Source organism: Ranitomeya variabilis, chromosome 1 (assembly GCF_051348905.1).
Source record: "Ranitomeya variabilis isolate aRanVar5 chromosome 1, aRanVar5.hap1, whole genome shotgun sequence".
Lineage (NCBI taxonomy): Eukaryota > Metazoa > Chordata > Amphibia > Anura > Dendrobatidae > Ranitomeya > Ranitomeya variabilis.
Genome location: NC_135232.1, coordinates 564,485,466 through 564,506,339, shown reverse-complemented (window position 1 = coordinate 564,506,339; position 20,874 = coordinate 564,485,466). Strand labels below are relative to the sequence as shown.

General features: G+C 49.3%; 1 protein-coding gene across 2 annotated transcripts in view; it reads right to left on the bottom strand.

Moving 5' to 3' along the window:
- The window catches only part of FUT8 (fucosyltransferase 8), a 270,203-nt gene extending 250,522 nt beyond the window's left edge, over window positions 1-19,681 (bottom strand). The window contains exon 1 of one of the 2 annotated variants that reach the window (XM_077257005.1): window positions 19,446-19,681. The gene's annotated coding sequence lies outside the window, so the exon portion shown is untranslated. The remainder of the gene's footprint in view (window positions 1-19,445) is intronic. The other variant, XM_077256999.1, reaches the window with a different exon arrangement.
- Window positions 19,682-20,874: the final 1,193 nt, after the last annotated feature.

Here is a 20,874-nt window from a genome sequence, read left to right as displayed (position 1 = left end):
TATTGCTTTCTTTATCCAGTTGGCAATAGTACTTTTGGCTACCTTTTTTCCCCTATTTTGTCCTGATGGATGGATAAATAGATTGTGGTCAATTCTGTAAGAACTGGTTTGTTCTAAGTAAAACAATACAGTGCGCCTGACATCCAGCATATGGAATCTCTCTTCTTTGGAATTTGCAGGATTTTGGCAAAAAGAAGGTAGAATAATTTCCTGGGAGCGGTGGAAGTCCGATACGACCTTTGGGAGAAAGGAAGGGTCTAGGCGCAGTACTATAGAGTCATCTCGAATGGTTAGGTATGGTTCTCTTATTGAGAGAGCTTGTAATTCTCCCACCCTCCTTGCTGATGTAATAGCCACAAGAAAAATTGTTTTGTAGATTAGGTTTTTCTGGGAGCAGGAGGATAATGGTTCGAAGGGGGGACCTGTGAGCCCCTGTAATACTAGGTTGAGATCCCACAGTGGTACTGTTATTTGCTTCTTAGGGTTCATTCTAGAAGCTGATATCATGAATCTCTTGATCCAGCGATGATTTGCCAGATCCTGATCAAATATTGAACTGAGGGCGGACACCTGGACTTTTAAGGTGCTAGGCCTGAGGCCTATTTCTAAGCCCTTTTGCAAAAAGTCTAGAATTTTTGAAATATTCGGGTTGAAGGGATCCGGCACCTCAGGAAGACAGAAGGATGAAAATTTCTTCCAGATTTTATTATATATTGCAATGGTTACAGGTTTCCTAGATTTTTGAAGTGTGGAAACCACTGCTTCTGATAGTCCTCTTGCTCTTAATATTTGGGCTTCAGTAGCCATGCTGCCAGATTCCACTTGTGGGCATCTAGGAGATGGATTGGTCCTTGAGAAAGAAGGTCTTTTTCTATCGGAAAGTGGAGCGGCCCATCCACCTGAAGGTCCACTATCAGGTTGTACCAACTCCTCTTGGGCCATAGTGGAGCTACCAATATGGTAGGCGTTTGTTCTTCTCGCACTTTCTGTAAGACTTTTGCCAGAATTGGGATTGGTGGAAACGCATAAGCTAGCCGGAAATTCCACTTCTGGACCAGTGCATCCACTCCTTTGGAGCCGTCCCTGGGGTTCAGAGAGAAGAATGCTTCGACTTTCGCATTTCGGCTGGATGCAAAGAGGTCGATTTCTGGGAGACCCCATTTGTTCACCAGCATCTCGAAGCTTCGGTTGCTCAGGCACCATTCCCCCGGATGTATGTCTTGGCGACTTAGATAGTCTGCCTGAATGTTGGACGAGCCTTTCAGGTGAACCGCTGTCAGAGATAAGAGATGTCTTTCTGCCCAGGAGCATATCCGGGCAGATATATTCTTCAGGCAATTGTTTTTTGAACTGCCCTGATGTCTGATGTGGGCCACCGTGGTCACATTGTCCGAATATATCCGAACGTGATGTCCCTTGATTAGATGACTTCCTACTAGTAGGGCTTCTTCTACAGCTTTTAGCTCTCTGTAGTTGGAAGATTTCTTGCTTGTTGACTGGTCCCAGAGACCTTGGAAAGGGGTGTGATTTATCATGGCCCCCCAGCCTCTCTGGCTGGCGTCCGTTGTTACTGTGGTCAGTGGGACTTGCGTCCAGCTGACCCCTTTTTGTAGATTTTTTGGGGACATCCACCAAGCCAGGGAGGCCTTGACACGACCTGGTGTGTACAACCTCTTGTTTAAAGAATTGGGATGACCGTCCCAATTCTGCAAGATATGTGCCTGAAGAATTCTGGAATGGGCTTGGGCCCACGGTACCGATTGAATGCAGGCTGTCATCGAGCCCACAAGAGACATGCCTACTCTGACTGTAGGGGATCTGGTGTCCCTGAACGTTTTTACCTTTGATAAAAGGGTTTGACGGTGTTCCACTGGGAGGAAGGACATTTGTTTTGCCGAGTCCAGGAGAACTCCCAGGAATTTCCTGCATTTGGAGGGTCGTAGGTGAGATTTTTCCAGATTCGGCACCCATCCAAGAGATGTCAGGATTTCGAGAGTCTTGGATACATGGGACTCCAGGGCCTGTTTGGAAGGAGCTATTATCAGAAGGTCGTCTAGGTACGGCACTATACAGACGCCTTGCTTCCGGATAAAGGAGACTACCTCCCCCATTATTTTGGAAAATACTCTTGGAGCCGAGGAAATTCCAAATGGGAGGACGTTGAATTGATAGTGCTCTATCAGACGCCCTCTCTGTACAGCGAATTTGAGGTATTGGCGATGTCTTTGGTGAATAGGGATGTGAAAGTAGGCATCTTTCAGATCGAGAGTGGCCATGAAGTAGTGTGGACCTATCAAGGGGATGGCATTCTTCACTGATTCCATCTTGAATCTTCGGTACTTTATATGCCGATTGAGATTCTTTAGATTTATAATGACACGGGACTCGCCCGATGGCTTGGGAACCAGGAATAAGCGAGAGTAGTGGCCGTGATCCCTCTCCGATTCCGGTATCTGGGATATCGCACCTGACATCTTTAGGGCTCTGAGACCGGACGCCAATTTTGACTGATCTTTCAGGGAGGGTAGGGAGGTGACTTTTAGACCCCGTGGGGGGGAGGAAATGAATTCTATTAGGAGACCCTCTTTGATGATATTGAGGATCCAGGGGCAAGAGGTGATGTTTTGCCACTGGGAGTAAAAATTTGAAAGTCTCCCCCCCACTGGATCGAAGTCACCGTTTCTCCTGTTGAGACTGCTGCTGCTGTTGCTGAGGGATGAGGATGTTTCTCCCCCCTCCCTTTGGGTAACTCCACCTCCCGGACTTGCCTTTCCCTCTCTGAGAGGTTTGGGACTGAAAGGGACGAAAAAACTTCTTTTTGGGAGTTTTTTGTTCTGGGAGGGCTTTCTTTTTATCGGTTGCTTTCTCCAAGATGTCATCAAGAGAAGGCCCGAAGACGTAGTTACCTTTAAATGGTATGGCGCATAACTTGGCTTTGGAGGTGATATCACCAGACCACATTTTTAACCACAGCGCCCTTCTGGCCGAGTTAGTCTGTACTAACGACCTTGCAGCAATTCTGATCGTTTCCATCGAAGAATCTGCTAGGAAACCCGTGGCTCTAAGGAGACTAGGAAGGGAGTCTAACAACTCAGCTCTTGAAGTGCCCTGGGATATGTGAGACTCCAGTTCACCTATCCAGCGGAATAGAGCTCTAGCCACGCATGTTGATGCGATATTAGCTTTGAGGGCTACCGAGGAGGTCTCCCATGATTTCTTTAATAGACTCTCTATCTTCCTGTCCATCGGATCCTTTAATTGTGACGAGTCTTCAAATGGAAGAGCCGTTCTTTAAGCCACTCTTGCCACCTGAGAGTCAACTTTAGGGACATCCCATTTGGTCATTTCGCCTTCTAAGGGGAATCTACGCTTCATCTCGGATGGAGTACTGAGGCGCTTTTCAGGTAATTCCCACTCTTGGTCAATCATATCGGAAATATTCTGGTGGATTGGAAACCCCACCCGTTTACCCTTAGTTATGCCACCAAACATCTGGTCCTGTATGGACTGGGGTTCTGGCTCCTCCTCCAGCCCCATAGTACTGCGTACTGCGGCTACTAAGTCCTCAATCCAGTCAGAAGAAAAGAGATATTTTCTGGCCTCAGATGTAATAGAGGATGCAGATTCCTCCTGACGACCTGAGGATGAGGCATAAGAGAGGTCTGACTCAGATTCAGAATCCTCTTCCTGGATCTTCCTTTTTTTGGCTGGAGAGTGTGGCGGAGGGGGTGGCGGAGGGGGTGGAGGGGTAAAGGCTGCTAGGGAGGATTGCACCTCTTGCTTGACCAGGGATCGGATTTCCTCTAGTAAAGAAGGTTGCTCTGCCCTGACAACTTTGTCAGTACAGGTCCTGCAGAGTTTTTTCTCCCATGAAGGTGGCAGCTTAATGGTACAGATGGCACACTTCTTTTTAACAGTAGTTTTGGGGGTAGACCTTTCTCCCTGCAATGAGAGGGGAGAGAGAGAGTGACCAAGGATACCCCAAAGTTACTACCTAAGGACCCCTGTCCCTGCGGCACTTACTGTGGCAGGGGCAGCGCTGGGCTCTGCAAGCGCAGGGCAGGTACCGCTCTCCATGACAGGAACAGTCTTACCTGCGACGTTTTCTGGCAGGTTTTATACACGGTGGAATGCACCTGCCCCCAGCGATCACCTCTTCCCCTCCATAGTCCAGCGTGGAGGACGCCGTCCTGCACAAGACACCGCCGGCGGAAGTGCCTCCAGGGAGCGCAGAAAGGACCGGAAGTGACGCGCGCGATCACTTCCGGGTTGCCAGCAGCGTGTGTGGAGGGGAAGGAGACCGGAGAGCTCCAGGAGGACTCCGGTCAGAAACACTAGCCTGCTTTGCCCTCACGGGGGCGCGGGAAGGCTAGGCACAGGTCCCGAGGACACCGCAGCGCGGCGCGACGGGAGCAGCATAAAAGGGGAGGTAAGATACGACCCCATGCTGCCCGGTTACACACAAGCCGACGCTTGTAAGATGCAGCAGTCACCGGCCACCACTGCATACGAAGTAAACCTCTCCTGTCCCATGGGGAACAGGAAAAGACACTGGTGAGAGGGAGGTGGGAGGGCCTTTTAACCTCTCCATTTCCTGTTCCCCATTAGGGCAAAGAGGCAACCTCCATATGCCGTCGTGGAAGGTGACTAGAGAAAATGGTTTGAGAGAAAGCACTGGAGACTTCTAAGGTGGCCAGCAATGAGTCCAGACCTGAATCCCATAGAACACCTGTGGAGAGATCTAAAAATGGCAGTTTGGAGAAGGCACCCTTCAAATATCAGGGACCTGGAGCAGTTTGCCAAAGAAGAATGGTCTAAAATTCCAGCAGAGCATTGTAAGAAACTCATTGATGGTTACCGGAAGCGGTTGGTCGCAGTTATTTTGGCTAAAGGTTGTGCAACCAAGTATTAGGCTGAGGGTGCCAATACTTTTGTCTGGCCCATTTTTGGAGTTTTGTGAGAAATGATCAATGTTTTGCTTTTTGCTTCATTCTCTTTTGTGTTTTTTCATTTAAGACAAATTAAATGAAGATAATACCAAAGAATTTGTGATTGCAATCATTTTCAGGAAGAAACTGAGTATTATCTGACAGAATTGCAGGGGTGTCAATACTTTTGGTCACAACTGTATATAGGATAGATTTTCAGTAGCTGACTAAGTACATACTACTTCAGAAATCATCTAAGACACCAGAGGTGGAAGAAGAGTGAGGAAGCAGTATCGATATTACAGAATAGAACAAACAAGAAGTGTAAATGTTTACCCCTGAGAAAAGCAACATGAATCATTGTATCTGGGGCTCACACCCACCAGTGCTGGACCAGAGGAGCCGGCTCATGCTACATCCCTCCAGCAGGACCACAGGGAGCCGCATCCACCAGTGCTGGACCAGAGGAGGAGGCTCATGCTACATCCCTCCAGCAGGACTACAGGGAGCAGCACACACCAGTGCTGGACCAGAGGAGGAGGCTCAAGTTGCATCCCTCCAGCAGGAACACAGGGAGCCGCATCCACCAGTGCTGGACCAGAGGAGGAGGCTCATGCTGCATCCCTCCAGCAGGACCACAGGGAGCCGCATCCACCAGTGCTGGACCAGAGGAGGAGGCTCATGCTACATCCCTCCAGCAGGACTACAGGGAGCAGCACACACCAGTGCTGGACCAGAGGAGGAGGCTCAAGTTGCATCCCTCCAGCAGGAACACAGGGAGCCGCATCCACCAGTGCTGGACCAGAGGAGCCGGCTCATGCTGCATCCCTCCAGCAGGAACACAGGGAGCCGCATCCACCAGTGCTGGACCAGAGGAGCCGGCTCATGCTGCATCCCTCCAGCAGGAACACAGGGAGCTGCATCCACCAGTGCTGGACCAGAGGAGCCGGCTCATGCTGCATCCCTCCAGCAGGAACACAGGGAGCCGCATCCACCAGTGCTGGACCAGAGGAGCCGGCTCATGCTGCATCCCTCCAGCAGGACCACAGGGAGCCGCATCCACCAGTGCTGGACAAGAGGAGCCGGCTCATGCTGCATCCCTCCAGCAGGACCACAGGGAGCAGCACCCACCAGTGCTGGACCAGAGGAGGAGGCTCATGCTGCATCCCTCCAGCAGGACCACAGGGAGCCGCATCCACCAGTGCTGGACCAGAGGAGGCCGCTCATGTTGCATCCCTCCAGCAGGACCACAGGGAGCCGCATCCACCAGTGCTGGACCAGAGGAGCCGGCTCATGCTGCATCCCTCCAGCAGGACCACAGGGAGCAGCACCCACCAGTGCTGGACCAGAGGAGGAGGCTCATGCTGCATCCCTCCAGCAGGACCACAGGGAGCCGCATCCACCAGTGCTGGACAAGAGGAGCCGGCTCATGCTGCATCCCTCCAGCAGGACCACAGGGAGCAGCACCCACCAGTGCTGGACCAGAGGAGGAGGCTCATGTTGCATCCCTCCAGCAGGACCACAGGGAGCCGCATCCACCAGTGCTGGACCAGAGGAGCCGGCTCATGCTGCATCCCTCCAGCAGGACCACAGGGAGCAGCACCCACCAGTGCTGGACCAGAGGAGGAGGCTCATGCTGCATCCCTCCAGCAGGACCACAGGGAGCCGCATCCACCAGTGCTGGACCAGAGGAGGAGGCTCATGCTGCATCCCTCCAGCAGGACCACAGGGAGCCGCATCCACCAGTGCTGGACCAGAAGAGCCGGCTCATGCTGCATCCCTCCAGCAGGACCACAGGGAGCAGCACCCACCAGTGCTGGACCAGAGGAGGAGGCTCATGTTGCATCCCTCCAGCAGGACGACAGGGAGCCGCATCCACCAGTGCTGGACAAGAGGAGCCGGCTCATGCTGCATCCCTCCAGCAGGACCACAGGGAGCAGCACCCACCAGTGCTGGACCAGAGGAGGAGGCTCATGTTGCATCCTTCCAGCAGGAACACAGGGAGCCGCATCCACCAGTGCTGGACCAGAGGAGCCGGCTCATACTGCATCCCTCCAGCAGGACCACAGGGAGCCGCATCCACCAGTGCTGGACCAGAGGAGGAGGCTCATGCTGCATCCCTCCAGTGGGGCCACAGGGAGCCGCATCCACCAGTGCTGGACCAGAGGAGCCGGCTCATGCTGCATCCCTCCAGCAGGACCACAGGGAGCCGCATCCACCAGTGCTGGACCAGAGGAGCCGGCTCATGCTGCATCCCTCCAGCAGGAACACAGGGAGCCGCATCCACCAGTGCTGGACCAGAGGAGCCGGCTCATGCTGCATCCCTCCAGCAGGAACACAGGGAGCCGCATCCACCAGTGCTGGACCAGAGGAGCCGGCTCATGCTGCATCCCTCCAGCAGGAACACAGGGAGCCGCATCCACCAGTGCTGGACCAGAGGAGCCGGCTCATGCTGCATCCCTCCAGCAGGAACACAGGGAGCCGCATCCACCAGTGCTGGACCAGAGGAGCCGGCTCATGCTGCATCCCTCCAGCAGGAACACAGGGAGCCGCATCCACCAGTGCTGGACCAGAGGAGCCGGCTCATGCTGCATCCCTCCAGCAGGACCACAGGGAGCCGCATCCACCAGTGCTGGACAAGAGGAGCCGGCTCATGCTGCATCCCTCCAGCAGGACCACAGGGAGCAGCACCCACCAGTGCTGGACCAGAGGAGGAGGCTCATGCTGCATCCCTCCAGCAGGACCACAGGGAGCCGCATCCACCAGTGCTGGACCAGAGGAGGCGGCTCATGTTGCATCCCTCCAGCAGGACCACAGGGAGCCGCATCCACCAGTGCTGGACCAGAGGAGCCGGCTCATGCTGCATCCCTCCAGCAGGACCACAGGGAGCAGCACCCACCAGTGCTGGACCAGAGGAGGAGGCTCATGCTGCATCCCTCCAGCAGGACCACAGGGAGCCGCATCCACCAGTGCTGGACAAGAGGAGCCGGCTCATGCTGCATCCCTCCAGCAGGACCACAGGGAGCAGCACCCACCAGTGCTGGACCAGAGGAGGAGGCTCATGTTGCATCCCTCCAGCAGGACCACAGGGAGCCGCATCCACCAGTGCTGGACCAGAGGAGCCGGCTCATGCTGCATCCCTCCAGCAGGACCACAGGGAGCAGCACCCACCAGTGCTGGACCAGAGGAGGAGGCTCATGCTGCATCCCTCCAGCAGGACCACAGGGAGCCGCATCCACCAGTGCTGGACCAGAGGAGGAGGCTCATGCTGCATCCCTCCAGCAGGACCACAGGGAGCAGCACCCACCAGTGCTGGACAAGAGGAGCCGGCTCATGCTGCATCCCTCCAGCAGGACCACAGGGAGCCGCATCCACCAGTGCTGGACCAGAGGAGGAGGCTCATGCTGCATCCCTCCAGCAGGACCACAGGGAGCCGCATCCACCAGTGCTGGACCAGAAGAGCCGGCTCATGCTGCATCCCTCCAGCAGGACCACAGGGAGCAGCACCCACCAGTGCTGGACCAGAGGAGGAGGCTCATGTTGCATCCCTCCAGCAGGACGACAGGGAGCCGCATCCACCAGTGCTGGACAAGAGGAGCCGGCTCATGCTGCATCCCTCCAGCAGGACCACAGGGAGCAGCACCCACCAGTGCTGGACCAGAGGAGGAGGCTCATGTTGCATCCTTCCAGCAGGAACACAGGGAGCCGCATCCACCAGTGCTGGACCAGAGGAGCCGGCTCATACTGCATCCCTCCAGCAGGACCACAGGGAGCCGCATCCACCAGTGCTGGACCAGAGGAGGAGGCTCATGCTGCATCCCTCCAGTGGGGCCACAGGGAGCCGCATCCACCAGTGCTGGACCAGAGGAGCCGGCTCATGCTGCATCCCTCCAGCAGGACCACAGGGAGCCGCATCCACCAGTGCTGGACCAGAGGAGCCGGCTCATGCTGCATCCCTCCAGCAGGACCACAGGGAGCAGCACCCACCAGTGCTGGACCAGAGGAGCCGGCTCATGCTGCATCCCTCCAGCAGGACCACAGGGAGCAGCACCCACCAGTGCTGGACCAGAGGAGCCGGCTCATGCTGCATCCCCCCCCCGACGAAGGAATTTAATTCCAAAACACGCATCGGGGTGCACGGTGATCCAGGACCTGTTAACCCCTGAAGGTGCATTACTTTTATTTGTGCCCATTACATTTTGTACTCACTTTACTTTTTCCTTTTATGCACACTGAGAGCTGCAATTAGCTCTCCGTGTTCTATGGTTATTATTTGGCACTGCTTACACTATGGATTCACTATATAGCTATTATGCACTATGTGAGGTTCCCTAGAAATGTCTTCTAAAAATTATTGTTATTATTAATTTTTTCACACGCTATTGTCACTATTTTTTGTCACAAGTATTTGTTTCTCATGTGTTCTTTAGGCTATCTTATCTACCATATTACAGTTTTAGGGGTTACAAATCCAATCTGGTCCTGTACATGTGCACAATGATTTTATAATATGTATACCTTACATTTTATTCTTATGTCATTTTTGTTTGTCACCAATTAATAAAGAGCTATATATTTTTTCACCTGATCTTTGTTTGGACTCCACTGATTGGTCCATAGTTCTGGGTTGGTTGCCATAATCTCTCCAGCAGGACCACAGGGAGCAGCATCCACCAGTGCTGGACCAGAGGAGCCGGCTCATGCTGCATCCCTCCAGCAGCATCACATGGAGCCGCATCCACCAGTGCAGGACCAGAAGAGCCGGCTCATGATGCATCCATTCAGGACGATCATAGGGAACCGCATCCACCAGTGCTGGACCAGAGGAGGAGGCTCATGCTGCATCCATTCTGGACGATCATAGGGAACAGCATCCACCAGTGCTGGACCAGAGGAGGAGGCTCATGCTGCATCCATTCAGGACGATCATAGGGAACCGCATCCACCTGTGCAGGACCTGATAACCCAGCTCATACTGCATCCCTCCAGGACGATCACAAAGAGTCACATCCACCACTGCTGGACCAGAGGAGCCGGCTCATGATGAATCCATCTAGGATGATCACAGGGAGCCGCATCCACAAGTGCTGGACCAGAGGAGCCGGCTCATGCTGCATCCATCCAGGACGATCACAAAGAGTCACATCCACTAGTGCTGGACCAGAGGAGTCCTCATGCTACATCCCTGCAGCAGGATCATAGATATGACGCGTGTTTCATCCTACAGCAAACCAAAGATGAACGCAGCATGTAGGAAATCAGAGCAACACATGTATTGCATAGAGCAAGCAGGAACACACTATACACAGTGGGTACGGAAAGTATGCAGACCCCTTTAAATTTTTCACTCTGTTTCATTGCAGCCGTTTGATAAATTCAAATAAGTTCATTTTTTTCTCATTAAAGTACATTCTGCACCCCATCTTGACTGAAAAAAAACCTGAAATATAGTAATTGTTTCAAATTTAATAAAAAAGAAAAACTGAAATATCACATGGTCATAAGTATTCAGACCCTTTGCTCAGACACTCATATTTAAGTCACATGCTCTCATTTTCTTTCTGATCCTCCTTCAGATGGTTCTACTCCTTCATTGAAGGCCAACTGTGTTCAATTAAACTGATAGGACTTGATTTGGAAAGGCAAACACATGTCTGTATAAGACCTCACAGCTCACAGTGCATGTCAGACCAAATGAGAATCATGAGGTCAAAGGAAGTGGCCAAGGAGCCCAGAGACAGAATTGTGGCAAGACACACAACTGGCCAAGGTTACAACAATTTCTGCATTACTCAAGGTTCCTAGGAGCACAGTGGCCTCGATAATCCTTAAATGGAAGAATTTAAGTCTTCCTTGACCTGGCCGTCCAGCCAAACTGAGCAATCATGGGAGAAGAGGTGAGAGAGGTAAAGGAGAACACCAAGATCATTGTGGCTGAGCTCCAGAGATGCAGTAGGGAGATGGGAGAAAGTTCCACAAAGTCAACTATCACTGCAACCCTCCACCAGTCGGACCTTTATGGCAGAGTGGCTCGACGGAAGCATCATGCTATGGGGGTGTTTTTTAGCTGCAGGGACAGGACGACTAGTTGTCATTGAAGGAAACATGAATGCGGCCAAGTACAGAGATACCCTAGATGAAAACCTCTTCCAGCGTGCTCTGGACCTCAGACTTGGCCGAAGGCTCACCTTCCAACTAGACAATGACCCTAAACCCAGTTGAGCATCTCTAGAGAAACATGAAAATGGCTGTCCACCAATGTTCACCATCCAACCTGACGGAACTGGAGAGGATCTGCAGGGAAGAATGGCAGAGGATCCCCAAATCCAGGTGTGAAAAACTTGTTGCCTCATTCCCAAGAAGACTCATGGCTGTACTAGCTCAAAAGGGTGCTTCTACTCAATACTGAGCAAAGGGTCTGAATACTTATGACCACGTGATATTTCAGTTATTCTTTTTTTAATAAATTTCTGGGTTTTTTTTCAGTCAAGATGGGTGCAGAGTGTACATTAATGAGAAAAAAAAAAGAACTTTTTTGAATTTGCCAAATGGCTGCAATGAAACACAGAGTGAAAAATTTAAAGGGGTCTGAATACTTTCAGTACCCACTGTCTGTATATATACATATATTCATACACAAACTGACAGGATGAAATTTCCACAACAAAACAAAGGTGACCAGACCCCACCGCACTCCCAACAGCCCAACAAACCACCCTTAGAAGCTGGTATCAGTAGGACCAAAGTGAACTGAAAATGTTACATTAGAGAAATGGCGCCATTTTCCAGATACTTGAATACAATGTGTTTGCAAAATGAAACCATTACGACAAACAAATGGCATTATTAGACTATAGAATGGACCTGTGGTATGGAGAGGTTAGCTAAGACGTGTGGTACCGGTCAACTATCATATCACTTTTCAGACACAGGATGAACGACGCTGCAGTTGTGGCAGTGGCAGCCGAGATTCATGGGCAATACAAATAAACATATACAGCTCTGGGAAAAATTAAGAGACCACTGCAAAATGTTCAGTTTGTCTGATTTTTCTCTTTATAGGTATATTTGTGAATGAAATGTCAATTGTTCTTTTATTCTATAAACTTCTGACAACATGTCTCCGAAGTTCCAAGGAATACATTTTTTATTTATTTTCTACAAAGAAAAATGGTAAAAATAAAAAAAAGAGTGCTCTCAGACCTCAAATAATGCAAAGAAAACAAGTTCATAATCATTTAGAAACAACAATACTAATGTTTTAATTCAGGAAGAGTTCCGAAATCAATATTTTCTGGAATAACCATGATTTTTAATCACAGATTTCATGCGTCTTGGCATCATTTCCAACAGTCTTTCACACTGCCAGAGATGGATGGAGATATAAGATATACATACAGTACAGACCAAAAGTTTGGACACACCTTCTTATTTAAAGATTTTTCTGTATTTTCATGACTATGAAAATTGTACATTCACACTGAAGGCATCAAAACTATGAATTAACTCATGTGGAATTATATACTTAACAAAAAAAGTGTGAACAACTGAAATTATGTCTTATATTCTAGGTTCTTCAAAGTAGCCTCCTTTTGCTTTGATGACTGCTTTGCACTCTCTTGGCATTCTCTTGATGAGCTTCAAGAGGTAGTCACCTGGAATGGTCTTCCAACAATCTTGAAGGAGTTCCCAGAGATACTTAGCACTTGTTGGCCCTTTTGCCTTCACTCTGCGGTCCAGCTCACCCCAAACCATCTCGATTGGGTTCAGGTCTGGTGACTGTGAAGGCCAGGTCATCTGGCATAGCACCCCATCACTCACCTTCTTGGTCAAATAGCCCTTACACAGCCTGGAGTTGTGTTTGGGGTCATTGTCCTGTTGAAAAATAAATAATGGTCCAACTAAACGCAAACTGGATGGAATAGCATGCTGCTGCAAGATGCTGTGGTAGCCATGCTGGTTCAGTATGCCTTCAATTTTGAATAAATCCCCAACAGTGTCACCAGCAAAGTACCCCCACACCATCACACCTCCTCTTCCATGCTTCACGGTGGGAACCAGGCATGTAGAGTCCATCCGTTCACCTTTTCTGTGTCGCACAAAGACACGGTGGTTGGAACCAAAGATCTCAAATTTGGATTTGACTCATCAGACCAAAGCATAGATTCCCACTGGTCTAATGTTCATTCCTTGTGTTCTTTAGCCCAAACAAGTCTCTTCTGCTTGTTGCCTGTCCATAGCAGTGGTTTCCTAGCAGCTATTTTACCATGAAGGCCTGCTGCACAAAGTCTCCTCTTAACAGTTGTTGTAGAAATGTGTCTGCTGCTAGAACTCTGTGTGGCATTGACCTGGTCTCTAATCAGAGCTGCTGTTAATCTGCGATTTCTGAGGCTGGTGACTTATCCTCAGAAGCAGAGGAGACTCTTGGTCTTCCTTTCCTGGGGCGGTCCTCATGTGAGCCAGTTTCTTTGTAGCGCTTGATGGTTTTTGCAACTGCACTTGGGGACACTTTCAAAGTTTTCCCAATTTTTCGGTCTGACTGACCTTCATTTCTTAAAGTAATGATGACCATTCGTTTTTCTTTACTTAGCTGCGATTTTCTTGCCATAATACAAATTCTAACAGTCTATTCAGTAGGACTATCAGCTGTGTATCCACCAGACTTCTGCTCAACAAAACTGATGGTCCCAACCCCAATTATAAGGCAAGAAATCCCACTTATTAAACCTGACAGGGCACACCTGTGAAGTGAAAACCATTCCGGGTGACTACCCCTTGAAGCTCATCAAGAGAATGCCAAGAGCGTGTAAAGCAGTCATCAAAGCAAAAGGAGGCTACTTTGAAGAACCTAGAATATAAGACATATTTTCAGTCGCTTCACACTTTTTTGTTAAGTATATAATTCCACATGTGTTAATTCATAGTTTTGATGCCTTCAGTGTGAATGTACAATTTTCATAGTCATGAAAATACAGAAAAATCTTTAAATGAGAAGGTGTGTCCAAACTTTTCGTCTGTACTGTACATAGCCATAACCAGACACTGCACAAATACTGAAACACATAGACAATGTCAATACACAGACACTGTGCATACATTGACACAAACATATATACACACATACTAGACACTAACACATCCATACACATTGTACATACACTGACATATACACACACTGTACATATACTGACACAGACATATATAAGCACACTTTACACACACTGACATCCATACACATGCTGTACAGACTCCTACACACTGTACAGACACTTACCCATGCATACACACACTGCACATACACTGACACATCCATAACTACACTGTACAGACACTGACACATCCATACACACTGTACAGACACTGACCCATCCACACACATACTGTACACACACTGACCCATCCATACACACTGTACAGACACTGACACATCCATACACACTGTACAGACACACACATCCATACACACTGTACAGACACTTACTCATCCATACACACACACTGACACATCCATAAACACACGGTACATACACTGACCCATCCACACACATACTGTACACACACTGACACATCCATACACACTGTACAGACACACATCCATACAGACACTGACACATCCATACAGACACTGACACATCCATACACACACTGTACAGACACTGACACATCCATACACACACTGTACAGACACTGACACATCCATACACACACTGTACAGACACTGACACATCCATACACACACTGTACAGACACTGACACATCCATACACACACTGTACAGACACTGACACATCCATACACACACTGTACAGACACTGACACATCCATACACACACTGTACAGACACTGACACATCCATACACACACTGTACAGACACTGACACATCCATACACACACTGTACAGACACTGACACATCCATACACACACTGTACAGACACTGACACATCCATACACACACTGTACAGACACTGACACATCCATACACACACTGTACAGACACTGACACATCCATACACACACTGTACAGACACTGACACATCCATACACACACTGTACAGACACTGACACATCCATACACACACTGTACAGACACTGACACATCCATACACACACTGTACAGACACTGACACATCCATACACTGTACAGACACATCCACACACACTGTACAGACACATCCACACACACTGTACAGACACTGACACATCCATACACACTGTACAGACACTGACACATCCATACACACTGTACAGACACTGACACATCCATACACACACTGTACAGACACTGACACATCCACACACACTGTACAGACACTGACACATCCATACACACTGTACAGACACTGACACATCCATACACACTGTACAGACACATCCATACACACTGTACGGACACTGACACATCCATACACTGTACAGACACATCCACACACACTGTACAGACACATCCACACACACTGTACAGACACTGACACATCCATACACACTGTACAGACACTGACACATCCATACACACACTGTACAGACACTGACACATCCACACACACTGTACAGACACTGACACATCCATACACACTGTACAGACACTGACACATCCATACACACTGTACAGACACATCCATACACACTGTACAGACACTGACACATCCATACACACTGTACAGACACATCCACACACACTGTACAGACACTGACACATCCATACACACTGTACAGACACTGACACATCCATACACACACTGTACAGACACTGACACATCCATACACACACTGTACAGACACTGACACATCCATACACACACTGTACAGACACTGACACATCCATACACACACTGTACAGACACTGACACATCCATACACACACTGTACAGACACTGACACATCCATACACACACTGTACAGACACTGACACATCCATACACACTGTACAGACACTGACACATCCATACACACACTGTACAGACACTGACACATCCATACACACACTGTACAGACACTGACATCCATACACACACTGTACAGACACTGACACATCCATACACACTGTACAGACACTGGCACATCCATACACACTGTACAGACACTGACACATCCATACACACACTGTACAGACACTGACACATCCATACACAGACTGTACAGACACTGACACATCCATACACACACTGTACAGACACTGACACATCCATACACACACTGTACAGACACTGACACATCCATACACACACTGTACAGACACTGACACATCCATACACACACTGTACAGACACTGACACATCCATACACACACTGTACAGACACTGACACATCCATACACACTGTACAGACACTGACACATCCATACACACACTGTACAGACACTGACACATCCATACACACTGTACAGACACTGACACATCCATACACACACACACTGTACAGACACTGACACATCCATACACACTGTACAGACACTGACACATCCATACACACACTGTACAGACACTGACACATCCATACACACTGTACAGACACTGACACATCCATACACACAGTACAGACACTGACACATCCATACACACTGTACAGACACATCCATACACACTGTACAGACACTGACACATCCATACACACTGTACAGACACTGACACATCCATACACACTGTACAGACACATCCATACACACTGTACAGACACTGACACATCCATACACACTGTACAGACACTGACACATCCATACACTGTACAGACACATCCATACACACTGTACAGACACTGACACATCCATACACACTGTACAGACACATCCATACACACACTGTACAGACACTGACACATCCATACACACACTGTACAGACACTGACACATCCGTACACACACTGTACAGACACTGACCCATCCATACACACTGTACAGACACTGACATTCATACACACACTGTACAGACACTGACACATCCGTACACACACTGTACAGACACTGACCCATCCATACACACTGTACAGACACTGACACATCCATACACATACTGTACAGACACTGACCCATCCATGCACACACTATACAGACACTGACACATCCATACACACTGTACAGACACATCCATACACACTGTACAGACACTGACACATCCATACACACACTGTACAGACACTGACATCCATACACACACTGTACAGACACTGACACATCCATACACACTGTACAGACACTGGCACATCCATACACACTGTACAGACACTGACACATCCATACACACACTGTACAGACACTGACACATCCATACACACACTGTACAGACACTGACACATCCATACACACACTGTACAGACACTGACACATCCATACACACACTGTACAGACACTGACACATCCATACACACACTGTACAGACACTGACACATCCATACACACACTGTACAGACACTGACACATCCATACACACACTGTACAGACACTGACACATCCATACACACTGTACAGACACTGACACATCCATACACACACTGTACAGACACTGACACATCCATACACACTGTACAGACACTGACACATCCATACACACACACACTGTACAGACACTGACACATCCATACACACTGTACAGACACTGACACATCCATACACACACTGTACAGACACTGACACATCCATACACACTGTACAGACACTGACACATCCATACACACAGTACAGACACTGACACATCCATACACACTGTACAGACACATCCATACACACTGTACAGACACTGACACATCCATACACACTGTACAGACACTGACACATCCATACACACTGTACAGACACATCCATACACACTGTACAGACACTGACACATCCATACACACTGTACAGACACTGACACATCCATACACTGTACAGACACATCCATACACACTGTACAGACACTGACACATCCATACACACTGTACAGACACATCCATACACACACTGTACAGACACTGACACATCCATACACACACTGTACAGACACTGACACATCCGTACACACACTGTACAGACACTGACCCATCCATACACACTGTACAGACACTGACACATTCATACACACACTGTACAGACACTGACACATCCGTACACACACTGTACAGACACTGACCCATCCATACACACTGTACAGACACTGACACATCCATACACATACTGTACAGACACTGACCCATCCATGCACACACTATACAGACACTGACACATCCATACACACTGTACAGACACATCCATACACACTGTACAGACACTGACACATCCATACACACACTGTACAGACACTGACATCCATACACACACTGTACAGACACTGACACATCCATACACACTGTACAGACACTGGCACATCCATACACACTGTACAGACACTGACACATCCATACACACACTGTACAGACACTGACACATCCATACACACACTGTACAGACACTGACACATCCATACACACACTGTACAGACACTGACACATCCATACACACACTGTACAGACACTGACACATCCATACACACACTGTACAGACACTGACACATCCATACACACACTGTACAGACACTGACACATCCATACACACACTGTACAGACACTGACACATCCATACACACACTGTACAGACACTGACACATCCATACACACTGTACAGACACTGACACATCCATACACACACTGTACAGACACTGACACATCCATACACACTGTACAGACACTGACACATCCATACACACACACACTGTACAGACACTGACACATCCATACACACTGTACAGACACTGACACATCCATACACACACTGTACAGACACTGACACATCCATACACACTGTACAGACACTGACACATCCATACACACTGTACAGACACTGACACATCCATACACACTGTACAGACACATCCATACACACTGTACAGACACTGACACATCCATACACACTGTACAGACACTGACACATCCATACACACTGTACAGACACATCCATACACACTGTACAGACACTGACACATCCATACACACTGTACAGACACTGACACATCCATACACACTGTACAGACACATCCATACACACTGTACAGACACTGACACATCCATACACACTGTACAGACACATCCATACACACACTGTACAGACACTGACACATCCATACACACACTGTACAGACACTGACACATCCGTACACACACTGTACAGACACTGACCCATCCATACACACTGTACAGACACTGACACATTCATACACACACTGTACAGACACTGACACATCCGTACACACACTGTACAGACACTGACCCATCCATACACACTGTACAGACACTGACACATCCATACACATACTGTACAGACACTGACCCATCCATGCACACACTATACAGACACTGACACATCCATACACACTGTACAGACACATCCATACACACTGTACAGACACTGACACATCCATACACACACTGTACAGACACTGACACATCCATACACGCACGCACGCACCGCATCTCCCACCCTGGCAGCGCCGCTGTGTCCCGGGGCCACCTACCGTGCTGCTGTCACTGTGTGAGGATAACTTGTAGCAGGAGCTCCAGTCCGGTGGCGGTGGCTGTGTGGTCCGTGCAGCCGGCAGAGCCTCCACCCTGTGCCCGGCGCCTCCGGGTGGTGAGCGGAGCGGCACTAGCACCGGGGAGAGGAGGAGGAGGAGGGAGCGGGCGGGGAGAGGATACAACACGCATGCGCACAGTACTGTGTGATCAACGGGGGCGATAGGAGGGGGGAGGCGATACGGATGGGCGGGGGGGACAAATTCAGCAGAAACTGCAGCGACACCCCCTGAGCCACAGCAAGCAACGAAGGCATTGGGTGTGCGCGGCGCGGTACCGGCATCACGGGGCTGTTAGGGGGGTTTCTATCATTGGGGGGACTTTTTTGGTTGTTACCTACATGTCGGTGTATCAGACAACCAGTCATCTTGCCAATTGAATTTCATGACAAGTGTTGCCCGCGGCGTCCGCGACCCCCGGTACCGGGCTGAAGTTGGTTTCTTACTCAGAAATGTTTTTTCTTCTGTGTTTTTTAGTTTAACCACAAAAGTCCCAATGATAAAATCCAATGTAGCGCGGAGCCCAGATGTGACTGCACCGAAAGGCGGCTGCACCCCTGAGAAACGGGCGTCAGAGTGGGCACCGAAGGGCAGGATTGGGAGGCTTAAGTGACCGTTACATTGCGATCCCACATCTAACCCCATCACCCCAGCCAGGCCCTCGGGTCTTTGCATCAAAGGGGCCAAATCGCCAATTCTCCCACATATGAGTATGAGTAAGATGACTTATCCATTTTCGTGCAGCTTGCAGTAGAATAACACGACATGTGATCCTCGTCTACACAGGGACACCAGAAGAGAGTTAAAATCCTTTAAAAATATTAAAACCATAAAACAATGGCCACCGTCCTTTCCTGATTACAGCAGATCCCTTTGTGGCCACCGTCCCTTCCTGATTACAGCAGATCCCACTGTCGCCGCCATCCCTTCCTGATTACAGCAGATCCCACTGTCGCCGCCATCCCTTCCTGATTACGGCAGATCCCACTGTTGCCACCGTCCCTTCCTGATTACAGAAGATCCCACTGTGGCCGCTGTCCCTTCCTGATTACGGTAGATCCCACTGTGGCCGCCGTCCCTTCCTGATTACAGCAGATCCCACTGTGGCCGCCGTCCCTTCCTAATTACGGCAGATCCCACTGTTGCCACCGTTCCTTCCTGATTACATATTGCCTTGCACTGGCGTGTACTCCGGAGGACAGAGAATGAACTTCAATCCAATATTGCGGCCAGCATGCAGCCAGCGGGTAAGGAAAGGGTGAATCAAACACCCGAAAACCCCGCCCATATGACCCAAAACCGGTCCCACCAAATTCAGGTGACAGGTTCCCTTTAAACCCTTAATAACACCAGTTACTAATTCAAAAATTAG